This window comes from Eleginops maclovinus, chromosome 4 (assembly GCF_036324505.1).
Source record: "Eleginops maclovinus isolate JMC-PN-2008 ecotype Puerto Natales chromosome 4, JC_Emac_rtc_rv5, whole genome shotgun sequence".
Classification (NCBI taxonomy): Eukaryota; Metazoa; Chordata; class Actinopteri; order Perciformes; family Eleginopidae; genus Eleginops; species Eleginops maclovinus.
Genome location: NC_086352.1, coordinates 20297086 through 20311549, shown reverse-complemented (window position 1 = coordinate 20311549; position 14464 = coordinate 20297086). Strand labels below are relative to the sequence as shown.

Here is a 14464-nt window from a genome sequence, read left to right as displayed (position 1 = left end):
GAGTACTACAACACTAAGAGCTCTAGTGCTTTGACTCAGAACAAGAGTTGTTCGCCTGCACTCTGAGGTTGCATGAAAAATATTTAGATTGTGTGTAAGGGGAAATGTTTTCAGAAGTACCTAAAGAGACAAACGTGGAGATGTCTGGTGAGGGATATCGTTCTACAGTAAAGTATAACTTTGATATGTATGTGGGTACAAGATTGCCAGAGAGAGAAGCACTTGTTTATACATTTGAGCTGAGTTGAGTCATTGTCAGCAGCAAAGTTAGAAGTGCTGAATTTAAGAGATAAGGTGGGTGACAATGTCACTGGATGGGAGACACGTTTTTTATGTACGCTCGCATCGTGGGCCTTTGGATTGCAAGGTCATCTTGGAGGTTTATTGGTTCAGATCAAAAATATTTCAACAGCAATTGGATGGATGCCATGACGTTTTGTACAAATATGTACTTAGAAGATCTCTTGAATTTCCCTCTTGCAACCCCTACTGCAAGAAAACATTTCAGGTAAAACTTGGTTAGAAATTCATTGTTCCCTTAGGCCAAAGTCCAAATGACTTTGGTGAATCTCTGACTTTTCTACAATTACCAGCATGTTTACATTATGTGTTTTAGTGAAATGTCTCTGTAACTATTTGGTACAGACATTCATATTCCCAACAAAATGATTTATAGTGACTTTGTTGATCCTTTGACCTTCCGCAAATTGTTTATGACAAGATTTCAGCAAAACTATAGACATTTAGTCTCCTCTGTCATTTTTGTGAAGTCTAAATTAGCAAATGTTAGCATGCTAACCAAACTATGATAGTGAGCATGTAAATAATTATCCTACATGCTGAAATTAGCATACACTTGGAGCACTGCTTTAGCCTGAATACAGCCGAATAAAGCTGGTTGCAAGCTGTAGATGTTTTGTAAAATCAAAGTAAAATCATTGTTATTCTAAAAAAGTGATATTTTTGTCTCAAATCTAACAACGCACACAGCATATTCTTGCCACATTAAGCCATTAACCTTATCACTCAGCATGTAAGACAGCACCGAAAACATTACACATTTCCCATTAACGTCTGCTTCAGTGATTGCTTGATTCAGATGTGTCTCCCCCCGCAAGGTACAGAACCTTTCTTGGCTCAGGCAAATGCTACAAACCGTTCACAGCAGCTAGTTGGCTTGTTTTTGAACTTAATGAGGCTTGAAGAGTTTTAGGAATGAGAAAAGTAGAGCACATTCTCACACCGCACTTTTGCAGTAAGGAATGGACACTCTTTCTGCTTCATCAGAGGGTCGTTCTTTGCCTCTCATTTAATGAGACACCGTGTTCGTCTTTGGGCATTAAAATAAATGCTGTAAGGCAGAAGCATGAAGCCAAGAAAAAAATTAAGATTGACATGCAATATTAATAAAGGGCTTTTCCCCACCTCTTGCTTAATACATGCTGAGGTCTGCACAACTCTGAACAGGATAAGCTGGTATTTATAGAAGAATAAAACAGAGATCATTGGAAAAGTATAATTATCATTCACAGTTTGGCAAAACTCTCTATTTTTAAAATGTGTTTGCTTCCTGTAGAACGGCACATAGTACCAATGTACATTGAGAAGCCTCACTGGAAGGATTATCCTTACTGTACAGCCTGTCTACTCTCGCCAAATGGAAGAAAGTGGACACAATCACATCCATTCAATATAACGCAATCTGATGCAACAGTCTAGAAATAAAAGTCACTTTGTGAATTGTTCCTTTTAAAACTGCTTTAAACAAGTGTTTACTAAAACCTCTGGTTATCCTTGAGTCTGTATTTTGTTACATCACTGTTTTTCAACTGCATTGTATAGGGAGTTGTTGTAATCAATTTCAATGTGGCACAAACCACCATCACACCAGCAAAAAATAACCCCAGTGACCTATCACAGCACTTCCTCGAGACCATTATTCAACACTTCACTCCGGTCTGTTTCTTCTTACTATCTCAGTCAGTTCGACAGATACTGTCTGTAATTCCAGACACTTCTTAAAAAAACATCTCTTTCCTCTGCACCTTGCCTATCAACCTTCACACTAGCTCATCACGACCAACCAATGTTGGTTATTTTTATTTAACTCTTCTTGGGTAACGCTGTGGCATTTTGTGGTATTACAAAGATATACAATAAAATAGAAATTAAAAACTGGCTTAAGGAATGATGAAGCCCAAATACTGACAGGTACAAAAGAGGGAAAAGTTTGTTAAAGCTGTAAACAGTGTGTGTGTGTGTGTGTGTGTGTGTGTGTGTGTGTGTGTGTGTGTGTGTGTGTGTGTGTGTGTGTGTGTGTGTGTGTGTGTGTGTGTGTGTGTGTGTGTGTGTGTGTGTGTGTGTGTGTGTGTGTGTGTGTGTGTGTGTGTATGTGCCCAGCACGGGGCCCAGGCTTGGAGAGTAAGCAAAAGATAAATGGTCTGAGGATGACTGGCTTACACAACAGTTGTGTAATGGGTTTTATGATCTGACTTTGTTTCTCTGCAGGACACTTAGCTCATTCCCTGAACTGAGTGACATCCCAGAGGTGAGAACCAGCTGTCAGCACCAAGGTATAACACAAAACTGGTTGTTAATTTGCTACAAGAACACCAGTATCCAATTACTGCTATTCAAACAAGAAATACACACATAAATCACAGTGCCCACAAATCAGCAGCTCCATCAACTTTCATGTGATAATAATAATAATAATAACAATAATAATAATAATAATAATAATAACAATAATAATAATAACAATAATAACAATAAAGTGTTCATGACATAATCTTAGGTTTAGATCCATACAAATATTGACTTTCAAACATTTTACAAATTGAACTCCCACAAGAACCGTCCAAACATTCAGGGTGTTTCAAAACTGCATGAAATATCCGAAAAGGAAAGCTCTTCCAATGTCAACCACCCAGTATCTAGAGATTGATCACTATCAATATTGAAGAGGAACCTTTTTTGCTCTTTAGGATGCAGCTTGAATTCAAGCATCATAGCAATTACATTATTGCACATTTACTGTATTAAGGCAATTAGCCATTGACTTAGATCTTAAACAGCTAAATTAATTTAGCCAAATCGGAGTATTGTCCAACAATTTCATAAAATTGCATAATCAGTTAATTACAATCTTGACTAGCTTTTGCAAATATAATATAAAAACATTCACTGATATTTTTTTTTAAGCAAGATATTATTTCTTAATTTGTCTATTAGGTTACAGTCTTTATCTCATTTGTGATGTTGGCACATTGCTTTTTGCTGATTTCACCACAGACCCTACACACTTTGACTGCATTCTAGTAGAATCTATTCACATTAGTATCACGGGTGTGGAGTTAGAAATAATTGAGAACTCCATAGCCCTGTTCTCATCTTTGCTTGAGATCAGCAGCGCTATGTTACATTAGAAGTTATTAGCATTTAACAGAAACATCTCTAACCCAAATGTTGGTAGTGTGGTTGTCATTGTGAGTAATATAGATGTCATGTATAGAAAAAGGAAAAAGAATGTGTGGAATAATTCTGCTGAGATTCATTTGATATTTTTCTGTCATGAGTCGGACACTGTTATTAGAGTGCAGTGATTAATTAGAGTAGTATGATTTTATACTTAATAATCCATATCTCATATTTAATCAAATTGCAATGTTTTTTTCACAGCCCTACTGCTGTTAGACTTGGCTATAAATAAAACTTGGGGGCAAAGCTACAGTTCGCCTTGTCTGTTCAGTTAATTATATTGACAATATCCACCTTTGCTGAGGGCATCTCTCTGTCAACCACGATCGGACTTCAGCATTAAGAGGCATTTGAGAAGTCAATTAGCGAGGCTCAGAAAATCAAAGTGATTTCTTCCCATGGATGATATTCACAGTCGTTGAATAGCGATGAGCAAATTGGCTGCACACACCATTACATTACTATGACCCTGTGGATAAGCAGCTTTGTCTCAACCTGGCTGCTGGATTGCCTCTTGCATTGAACGCTCCCAAGCAGAGCTTTGTTAGGCTAATCGATCCTGCAGAGTGTTTCCTGCACCTGAGTGAGGACACTGATGTTCTCAGAAGAAGAAGGAGAAAAAAGTCTGTATTGTTGGTGTCTGTCCTTGTCACGGAGTCATTTCTTAAACGAAGATAGCTTTTATCCTGGCAAGAGCAGGACAGAAGCCAGAGCCAGACACAACACACTGTTCCCCTAATTCACTATCTCACAGATGTTACGTAGACCTCTGGTGAAAATATTAGCTAGTTTTATTCTGCGGTCTGTCTTAGATTTGAAGGGAAAGACAGGATTTATTTCTGTAGAAACAACATTTTCATTTTCTCATTTGAGCCAACTACAAATAACTTATTTGATTTATATAACTGAAATACATTTTGATAAAGTGTCTGCCATTTTGTGTGTGTGTGTGTGTGTGTGTGTGTGTGTGTTTTGGGTACAGATTTTTAGAGGGAGCAGGAGAAACACACAGACTATACAGCCACTTAGCCATGACTTGATTATTTGTCTCCAAAGTTATAGTTTAAATCGATTTTATTTTTGCAAATCATCGAACAAAAGAATCTGGTCTTTATCGATATAAATGATGTATTTTTTTAGGCTTCTTAGTCTTAATTATTGCTTTCATTAAACATATTATTTTGTACATGTTATAAGAAAGATTCATTTGAAGTAGTTTTATTTTTTGTATGATTTTTCTGCGTTAGAATGATTGTGTGCCTGAAAAATGACTCTGCTTTAATTTCATAACACACTCACAATTCAATACCGTTTACAAGTTAACCATAACTACCTTGTTGTATTATAAAGAGCTTAAAAAGTGTCTGATTACCAAACCATAATTCACCCTATTTTTTCCAATTTAAGTGTAAACCTTTTAGCACATTCATACTGCTCATTTAAATCCTTTCTCAATTTTAATTTAGAATTTTTAAACATAACCTTTTAATGATATTCTGTTACAATTTCACCACTCTATTTTTCTCAATTTCAACACTGCATACATGGAGAGCTGCTCTGACTTTTATAATCTAGCTTTATAATCTAGCTTTAAAATTTAAACATTTGTCACATGTGAAGTGCTAAACTAAAGTACCATGCCAACCTCGCGGTCACCACATTCATTCAATTTTTAAATGATTCATAGAGATAAAAGAGTCGGAACAGCGGGGATCTACGAGGGAGGTATATCACCACCTTTGCAGCAGGAGGGAAACATTTTTCATCCTTCTCAATAGACGGCACAATCTAAGCTGTAGCTCGAGCAAACTCAATATCCTGAGGATAGATTTTTTTCTAAGTGAGTTTTCACAGTGTATATGTTTCAATATCTGACACAAAGTTTAAATTTAATAAATATATTGGAGAGAAAAATCACATTGCACTAGGCCCGTGGAATTCCTCCTTCTTTCTGCAATAGTGGCTTGTGGAAAGGTACGCCTCTTATAGCTTCTCCTTGAAGCTCACCATTGGGACAGAGTTAACAGTGTCCAGGCTACACAGAGCCATCCATCCTGAAGTACAAAAGTGACACCGGGCTGCAGCCTGTGCCAGATGATGGAGGCTGCCACCAACTCTCAGCTAGAGCACTGCTGGACAGACCCCATTCCCTCCGTCCTCAGAGACTTACAGACTTCCTGACATTCACTTAGGATAACACAGGGACACCAAAACAGAGGTTATTTATTTATGAACACTTCCAAGAACTGCATGTCCACATGGTTTTAGATTTCATTAGAAAATGACTTGCCTCTCAGTCAAAGAGCTTTCAGTTGCATCTCTATACCGTAGGGGTTAACTCTGTGCATGCCTTTTCGTGCCCTGTGTATATTTCTCTCAGCTCCTGTGTATTGAAGGTCCTGTGCCATCAGATGGTTACCAGGTCCTGTGGTTTATTTTGAATCCTATAGATGTGTCTCATCTTGTAAAAAGATTCATCTTATCCTATTCGAGGGCCTAAGGTGTGTGATTATATGTTATTTGGCTTTACAAATAAAATTGGCTGTTTTACTTTGCTACAGTCATTTTATTTTCACATTTTTACAAATTTTGCAGCTGTCATTGTGATATCTTATAGGTAATATTTGTTATTTATCGTGACACAGAAATGTCACCCTTGGATAGTTTAAAGGTTCCCTGTTGAGTTTTTGACCTCGAGCTGTGCTAGCTAGGGTTTTATTTTTTCCATTATATGGCCCCCATTTTCTGTGCATGGTGCACAAGCAAAGAGGACGCACATGCACACCCGTGGCTGTGACGTGGTAAAGATTCCAGAAAGTGCTGTCACACTATTCTACTGATCAACAATCAGGTAATGCACCGAGATATGCAGCAATGCACCAACAAAGGCAATCAAAAAGGAAAACCGTTTTCTAAACATGGATCATGTCAGCACTGCACGTTTCAGAACATAAATCACTTTTGTAAACGTTATATGAGAAATAAACCACAATCATTTCATTTGTAGAACCTCACAAAGAATATGTTTTGAAGAGTAACACTAAATGACAAAATGGCTGAACTGTATTCATAAAAATACACTCTAATTCCACATTTGGCATAAACATAACCAACATAATCCCCTAAAACCTTGCCCCTGATAGCAACATCACAAAAATAGTGCAAGACGCTACAAGCAGAACGCAGAAAACATGTTGAGAATAAGTCCCTATCTGTATTCTTGTTCTATTACAGTATGAAATGTTTTGAGATTTGACAGAGCAGGGTGTACTTGTACTTGTATATGTACTTGTATTAGTCATTTTATTAGAGAGGTGTCTGTTGTCTGTGTTTGTTTTGAGAATGTCAGGATGGATCCCTTGTCTTTTTATTTGCAAACCAAATCTACCTACGGGTATAAATAACATAACCTGAACCTGAAATCCTTGCATTTCTTAGCTCTGTAACTTATATTACTTATATAAACAAATATGGCATCTACAGTGGTTAGCAGCTATATTTGTAGTCTTGTTTATCTTATAGATGAACTTTAGGAGTATGAATATATACCACTCTCTATATGTTTGGCAAATATGTGGCCAGGCCCCAACATCACTCGATGTGTACTTCTGCCCAATTACTGTCCAGCAGGCCATAGCAGCCAAACTTTAACCTACAGTGTAATATCTAAATGGGGCCAAATCGCATCAGAATGTTGTAGTGTGTACATGTAACCTCTTTATTCAATTTATTCATAGTTTAAATTAATAATGTTGGCTATTATATTATTCACAAAGGATAATAAGAATTAGGAATCAGTCCACAAACCCAAGTACTTAGCGTTCAGCAGTAGAGCACGGCGTAATTAAATGTGTTAAAGCTATCATTCAAGTTTGGGAAAGGAAAACAGACAAAACGTGTTACATCGAGCAAATTAAGTATTTTGTATAAACGTTGTAAGTTAGGTAATTTACCTTCTTTAAAGTATTCTAATGCTTGTTGTGACAAATGGGTAATTATAGCTCTAGTTAATTTCTTCACAGCCGAACTGGGGCAAGACAAGCATAATGAGGACCTCTGAGATCCTGTTTTTGATATAGCCACTTCAAGTCTGCTAGGAATTTCAGGCATTTTAAAATTTTACTTAATAAGTACTTCAATGACTATCGACCATGAATTATAAATGTAAAGGCTCTGAGTCTGTGATGTTTGGGGAAGTTAGTAGATTACCAGAGGTTGTATATGTATAGTATGTATACCTATATAGATATAAGAGTGGAACTGGATTTGCATGCACCGACTTTGAATTAAATATTTTCAAAGTCAATTACTAGCTTGTGTTTATTCAATGTGACATGGATGAAACTACAGTTTAGAGTTATACTCTGCATTTTAACATCCAGCATCAAATAAATATTGAGTACATTCTTCCTCAATTTGTGCCAGACATGGGCAACTATAATTTAAGTCATACACCGCCTTCATTTTCTTCAAAGAAAACATTTACAAAAATGTATTTATTGCTTTAGCTTACTTAAAATCTAAGTGACTTGTACTTATGAAGTGAAAGCAGGAGGCTTCTCCCACTATGTTCACTAGGTTACAGAAATGGTGAGGTTTACACACCTGGAGAAAATAAAGTTTACTTTGGTTGGTTCAACAGGTACATGTTATATGACATGGCAACCATTTTTAACATACAAGCAACACTAAAACTGTGAACCTTTCCCTAACTCCACCTTGTTACATGACTTTTTATGCATTTAATATATATTTTTATATTACATTTTTTTCATGTGACATTTCTACTTTTTATTTATTTTGTATGTATTCTAATGTAGTTTCTTCAAAACTTGTAGCAAAGTCTTTAAAAGGGAAAATGTATTGACTTGTCAGTCTGACACACAAGCATATTTCTCTTAAAACCTATTATATAAATTATCTGGTTTGAAGGCTACATAAATATGTATTTGGATTTTTGAATATAACAATTACATTTTATGAATAGATTTGAAATTGTGTCCATTTATCTCTTACTGAAGCACAATGTAAGGTATTTGTAGACCTACTTTAGTGGAAGGTCTGGACTATGTGTGTGTTCTCTTCCTCTCTATTTGACAATATTGCACCAACCAGCCATGCTTACATAGCTTCAGAGTTTGGTTGATTGGATATGAAAGATCAAAGCGTTTGACAACTCATAAAAACATTGTTTTAAAGTATTCAAGTGTTTGCTTTATGAGGAAATTGTGTTTGAAAGGAGGGGAAATGAGTGTCCATTACTCCATGAGACATTACTGTTGAGATACTACGTTGCAACAAGTTGGTTCACATATTTTTTCTGTTGTTTTAATGGGGTCGATTTTGAAGTGCAATGTTGACTTTGACTCATCACACTCTGATTTACTCAGCAATATTTGTTTTTCTTCTTTGTTTAAAAGAGGCTTCATAGTCATGCACAAATCCAATGTATGAAAAGCCAAATATTTAACGTACCATTTACTTCTCTTTAAAGTGGCCATAGAATGCATCTATCTGGTATTTGGAATTGTTCTCTGATGTCTGCAAAGAAGGTATATAACTTTGGTTGATCCAACAAAGGTTCAGAAGCAGTTTTACAGACCCATTTACAAACCTACTATTTGGTCCTAGAATGAAACAAGCTGAATTGCCTTATTTGGGGGCTCATTTAAATAATTATGACGAGCTCTGCTCTGATTGGCTGGTTTACAAGGAGCAATCCATGGCTGCCTCAGAGCCCACAGAAGGAAGTGAAGTTTGTGAAACTGTGAGGGATGAACCATGGAGGCTATTGGCATCCAACCTTACATGTTTGAGCCTTTATCGGAGGAGGACACCGATGAATTTGAAGAACAGCCAGTTGGTCGGAGATTGGAGACCAACGTAACGAAGTGGTAAGTGTTGGCGTTAGTGTTTCCAGCAGCTGGTGTATACAAATGTTGGGGCTGGACTACCGTCTGTTGTGTCACACACAGGGATTGTTGTAATTCGCCTGTTGTACCGCTGTGATATGCATATTCATGATTTGACACGTGAAAGAGGAAACAATGGCGTTTGAGGTTCACGGTATGTCAGTTCAATGTACCAAACTCTAATTATTAAACTATGCCAAGGTAAATACAGTTTTCCATTCTATGGCACCTTTAATGCATGAAAAATGTGTTTGGCGCTTATCCTACATGATTCACTTCATGTGATGCACAAACAACTTAATGCACTAAACAAATCACGTTGATACTATAAAACGTTAATATTGAGCACAGGAAAAGCTGTGTCTGTCAGAAAAAGAGAAATAATTTAAATAACCAATTGAAACCTAATTAGGCAAAGTGTCCCATCTTTAAGGCGCTTAACCTTAACTGTTACGGATAAAGAACAAAACTGCTAAAACTTGAGCAGCGTTTTTTTTGCACTGTGTGTTTGCAGTCCTACACAGTCCACAACAGCCTGTGAATTTGTAGAGAATGCAGATTAGAGAGAATGGGCTGTCGTGCTTGCAGTCAGTCTTGGTTTAAGTCGGTATGAATAAGGGATCGTTGGAGTGAATGAGGGGCACTGCGACTCTCAGCGTTGAGCGGAGAAGCTCTACTGGGGCAGGATCAAAGAGCTCAGTCATCCAAGGCTGCTGCTCAACCCAGACTTTAGTCAACCAACCACACACTCTAATCTCTTGCAGAGGTCTCCATAGGAAAGCATCAACCAAACTGAGGCTAATGAGCATCTACCAAACAACAAGAACAAACAGAAAGGGTAATGCAGGAGATACAATTGAGTCAAACTTCTCTGCAATTCTTTCTATTAACCTCTTATCTTGCCACAGACCTTCTGGTAGCTGTCAAAGAAACTAAATATATTGCTGAATTGCAGGGCTGTATAAAATGCTGAACAGGATAATTCAATTGATTAAATGTGTAGCCGTAAAACAACTGCACATTTATTATTGTACTCCATGCAAGTTGAAATATTGTAGCTTCAAGTTCGGGAAAGAAATAAAATGATAAAAGTATTATGTAAAGTAACTTTATTCCTACACCTTAAAGCTTTTTAGGGCGACATACAGTATAAGGTGAGAATATTATTTAAGAGGGTTATGTTTGTATTTTAAATATTGAATCTATTTGCTAATAAAATTAAGTAACACTTTTGGGATATAGTCTATTTTTTTATGAGATGCAATTTCCAATAAGGTCAAATTGTTGTATCCCAGTAAGCCAAATATTTGAAAATGAATAATTTAGGAGCTCAATCAATTACGGACCATATAAGCGCCTATTAAATAAGCAGATTTGCTTGCATAAGGGGAATCTGTGAAATCTTATGCAACTTTGGTGCAACTTGATGTGCAAATGACTTGTGTTTACCAAAAGCAAACTGTCTTGACTCTGTTGACCTTTGATCACCATCCACTTTAAACAACCCTCCTCTAAACTCCTCAACAATAAAGTGATGGCTTTCAGACAGTTAGGAGAGGATTACATTTTAGAAAAAAGTATTTGAAAAAACTGACAACATTCAGATTGACAAAGTTAGTCAAGCTCAAGTAGTTTGCCTGTAGCCCTGTAAGTAGTTTCTGCACACATTTCACAAACTTCCCTTTCTGGTTTGACTGTCTACAAAGATAGAGACATTTTAAATCTGTAATAAAAGACCAATATTTTAAGAAATGTTAAACAATATAAATACAACATGCTTTGGTGTCCCAAACCACTCTGTACAGCCGCTACAATCTCAAATCCAATGACTTTGCATCCTTTATTATTGTTGACCCACTGCCATTAATCTGCCTCCTTTACATCCACTGTCTCCCTCGCTTCATCTCTGTCTCCGTCTCTCAGGCTTCTCTTCTCACACATACATATAGTAAATCATTTTCTAATTTCTGTTCTCCAAACAGGGTTATCTAAGGGCACTGACTGAGCCATGGCAAAGAAGACCAATGCTATCAGAGACTTATAAAACAAAGCAGTGGGAGGTGGTAACCACACTGAGCCAAAGGAGTGCACAATTTAAACAACACAAAGACGGCTTTGAGGTCTTTCTCCATACTGTGCATCAATGGGACTGGAATATGACCAGACTCCAAGACTCTCTGGGAGAGTATAAGGCACACTGAGAGATGGGGGGGAAAGATTTCCTCAGCTAGATGATTGGACATTCAGAATAACCCAAACCTAAATTCTAGTGTGCAACAGTCATTCATTGCTTCAGGATTGTTCAATAATGCATCAAAACCCACAGGCCTCCAGGGGAAGCAGTCAGTAATCAAAAAGTAAGTTAAGGTTTTCATAATAGGGCCCTATAAATAACTGGGGACAGAAATGAGGGCATGTAAAATTGATGAGGGATGATTCAAACCCCAAGAGGTGGAGGGAGCTTAACGCAAGGAGACTGAATGTGATGTTGAGAGGCCTGACAATATGGGCATGAGTAGGAGATGGAATTGCGTAAGTGATTTGTGTCACCAGTGCCACTATATAACTGCACAGATATGTCAACGTTGTTCTAGAGGGGTCGACTTTGAAACGGTGCTCTTAACGTAGGAATAGGCAGACACCAGTTGTTAATGCTCAATTCAAACAATCTGGCAATGTTTGCATAACATAAAGCTACCGATTAAAACATTTTCTGAAACACTGTTGAACCTTTTTTATGTGCTACTGATTGGTTCTCTAAATGCCTGTGTAGATTTGAATAAAAACTAATGTATTTTTTGGGCCATACATGTCTAACTGTGTTTCTTTTTTTTTCTTTTGCTGCAAACAGAGAACTTCTGTATGATAAAAATACAATGTATTGCCTTCATTCCAGCTTCAAGTGAGAGAAAAAACATAAAATAGACTTTTACAACTCGAAGCGTTTGGATTTAAATGAGCACCTTACTCCCACACGTCTTTGAGGAAATGACAAATATGGTGTGCTGGAACCTCTTTGCATTTCCTCCAGAATTCTAGATCCTCTAGTGCTAACATCACTACTATGACTCACGTCACTCTCCTGGGAATTTTTTGTTTAATCCCAAGTGTATAATGATGCCTTGCGAAACATAATCTTTAAAGTTGGTTATTATCTTAAAAATACTCAATCCAGTCATATTTTGTTGAGTGTGGAAATGTAGATATCATTAGGATTGCTCAAATAAAATAAAACATAGTTATCATATTGTCATTAGTAGATGGACAATATTAAAAATAAAATAGATAAACAATTAAAAGTAACAATAATAGGTATTATAAGAATACATATCACTTACTTTTAAGAAAGTGCTGTTCAAGGTGTTTGGCCCTGATCCCAATCTGAGTCCTTTGACATTGAGTATGTGTTGATACTAAATCCGAACCTGTTCTTATCCATTTCTAACGCTGATTTAATATATATGTGACACATTGAACTTACAGTTGTAGCCTACTTAATCTGACACGGCTTGTTTTTTTCATGAGTTCCTTGATAAAAATGCTAAAGGGACTGGCTCTAAAATATTAAGCTAAGAAAGCTTAAATTAATGATATAATGTGAATGAAAGTTTAATTGCAGAATGTGACTGAATTGGTTGTGACATGATCAGCTACAGAGAGTGAGTTGGAGCTGTGGGAACTACAGACACTAGTGGTGTCACAGAGTGAAGGTTCTTTCCACAAAAAGCAAACTTTGGACCAGTAAAGAAAACGGCTGCACAGATCACTTTAACCTAACAACAGATTGATTTTGAATCATGTTACGTACTGACATGACCGGCCACGGATGAAAGCTTTAGTCAGCACTAGCTAAATGCACTGCAACTTGAATGGTTTTTACCCTAATATTTTCTCACAATAAAACGGGGAGAAATTTGAGAAAGTGTCCCTTGTTTTTACATTGAAAAGCCACGAAGTTATGATTATGATTTTAGCCAAAAAAGTCTGTTATAGTATGCAGAGCATAGGATTTACTTGAGATATCTCTATTAACCTTGCATGCACAACAAATCAAAGTCTGATCCTGTCCATCCATGTGTCCTTACGTTTAGTTTGTTTTTAACATACATGTTTGAGCTGGTTTACAGCTTGCTGTATAAAAGATGACATCACATTGCCATAAAAATGGACGATCAAACTACTGTTTATAATTCAAATGCATGGGTTGACATTTATATTTGGATAAGACACATTGTGTTTCTTTTGGGATTATTTCCATTAGAAACCATCTTATTTCAGCCACTCAACCAATGTTAAAGATTTGTTCTGATTAATATTGCAATTGAGCTTACCCTACTCTACAGTAGTTCCAGGGACCTGCAGGTATTGTCCTCAGTTCACTGCCAACCTGACAGATGGATCATTTACCACTCAGCACTTACAACCTGAAATACAAATTCTCTTGATGCTTTTTGGCCAGGCAAAATGTCCAACTCTCTTATTCCAGCTTCATCCTTTCTGCTCCAGGTAGTCAGTTTTTTTTTATAGGTAGTAACACACTTGATATCTCACAAAGAGGGGAAAAAATGTGGATTTTAGACTTTGCGGTTTGCCAAGGACCAAAAAAAAATCTCCTAATTCATCATTCATTGTTTTCCCTTTTTCTTATTAAAGGGCCTGCATTCCCAATCCCACCATCTGCACGTACATATTTTTGGTGCAGATACATATGACAGGGACAGGAAAAGGCTCATAGAATCTTCTGCTACAGCGGGTCACAACTAGTCTTTATTTAAACTGCATGTATGAGATATGTACTTTCACGCATGCGTTTTGTTGGTAACCACACAATTTGATTCAAGCCGCTAAAGTACATTTTTAATGTGATCTAATACTGTGCAACATGACTTAAGTCTTACATACAGGTTTGCCTTCCAGCACACAGAATGCCAGAAAGATTTATTCCCCACAAAGCCACATTAGCACAGCTCTGTTCTGTCAGTATGAGAGTTAATTCATTGGGTCTTTGGGGACACAAAGTACAAACCACCAATATTCTAAGCAATGCACCCATCAGTCACTCAGGAAAAGCA

General features: G+C 36.9%; 1 protein-coding gene across 2 annotated transcripts in view; it reads right to left on the bottom strand.

The window, feature by feature from the left end:
- Positions 1-14464, bottom strand: part of LOC134863777 (glypican-6-like) — a 120398-nt gene that overhangs the window by 79383 nt on the left and 26551 nt on the right. The window lies entirely within an intron of this gene.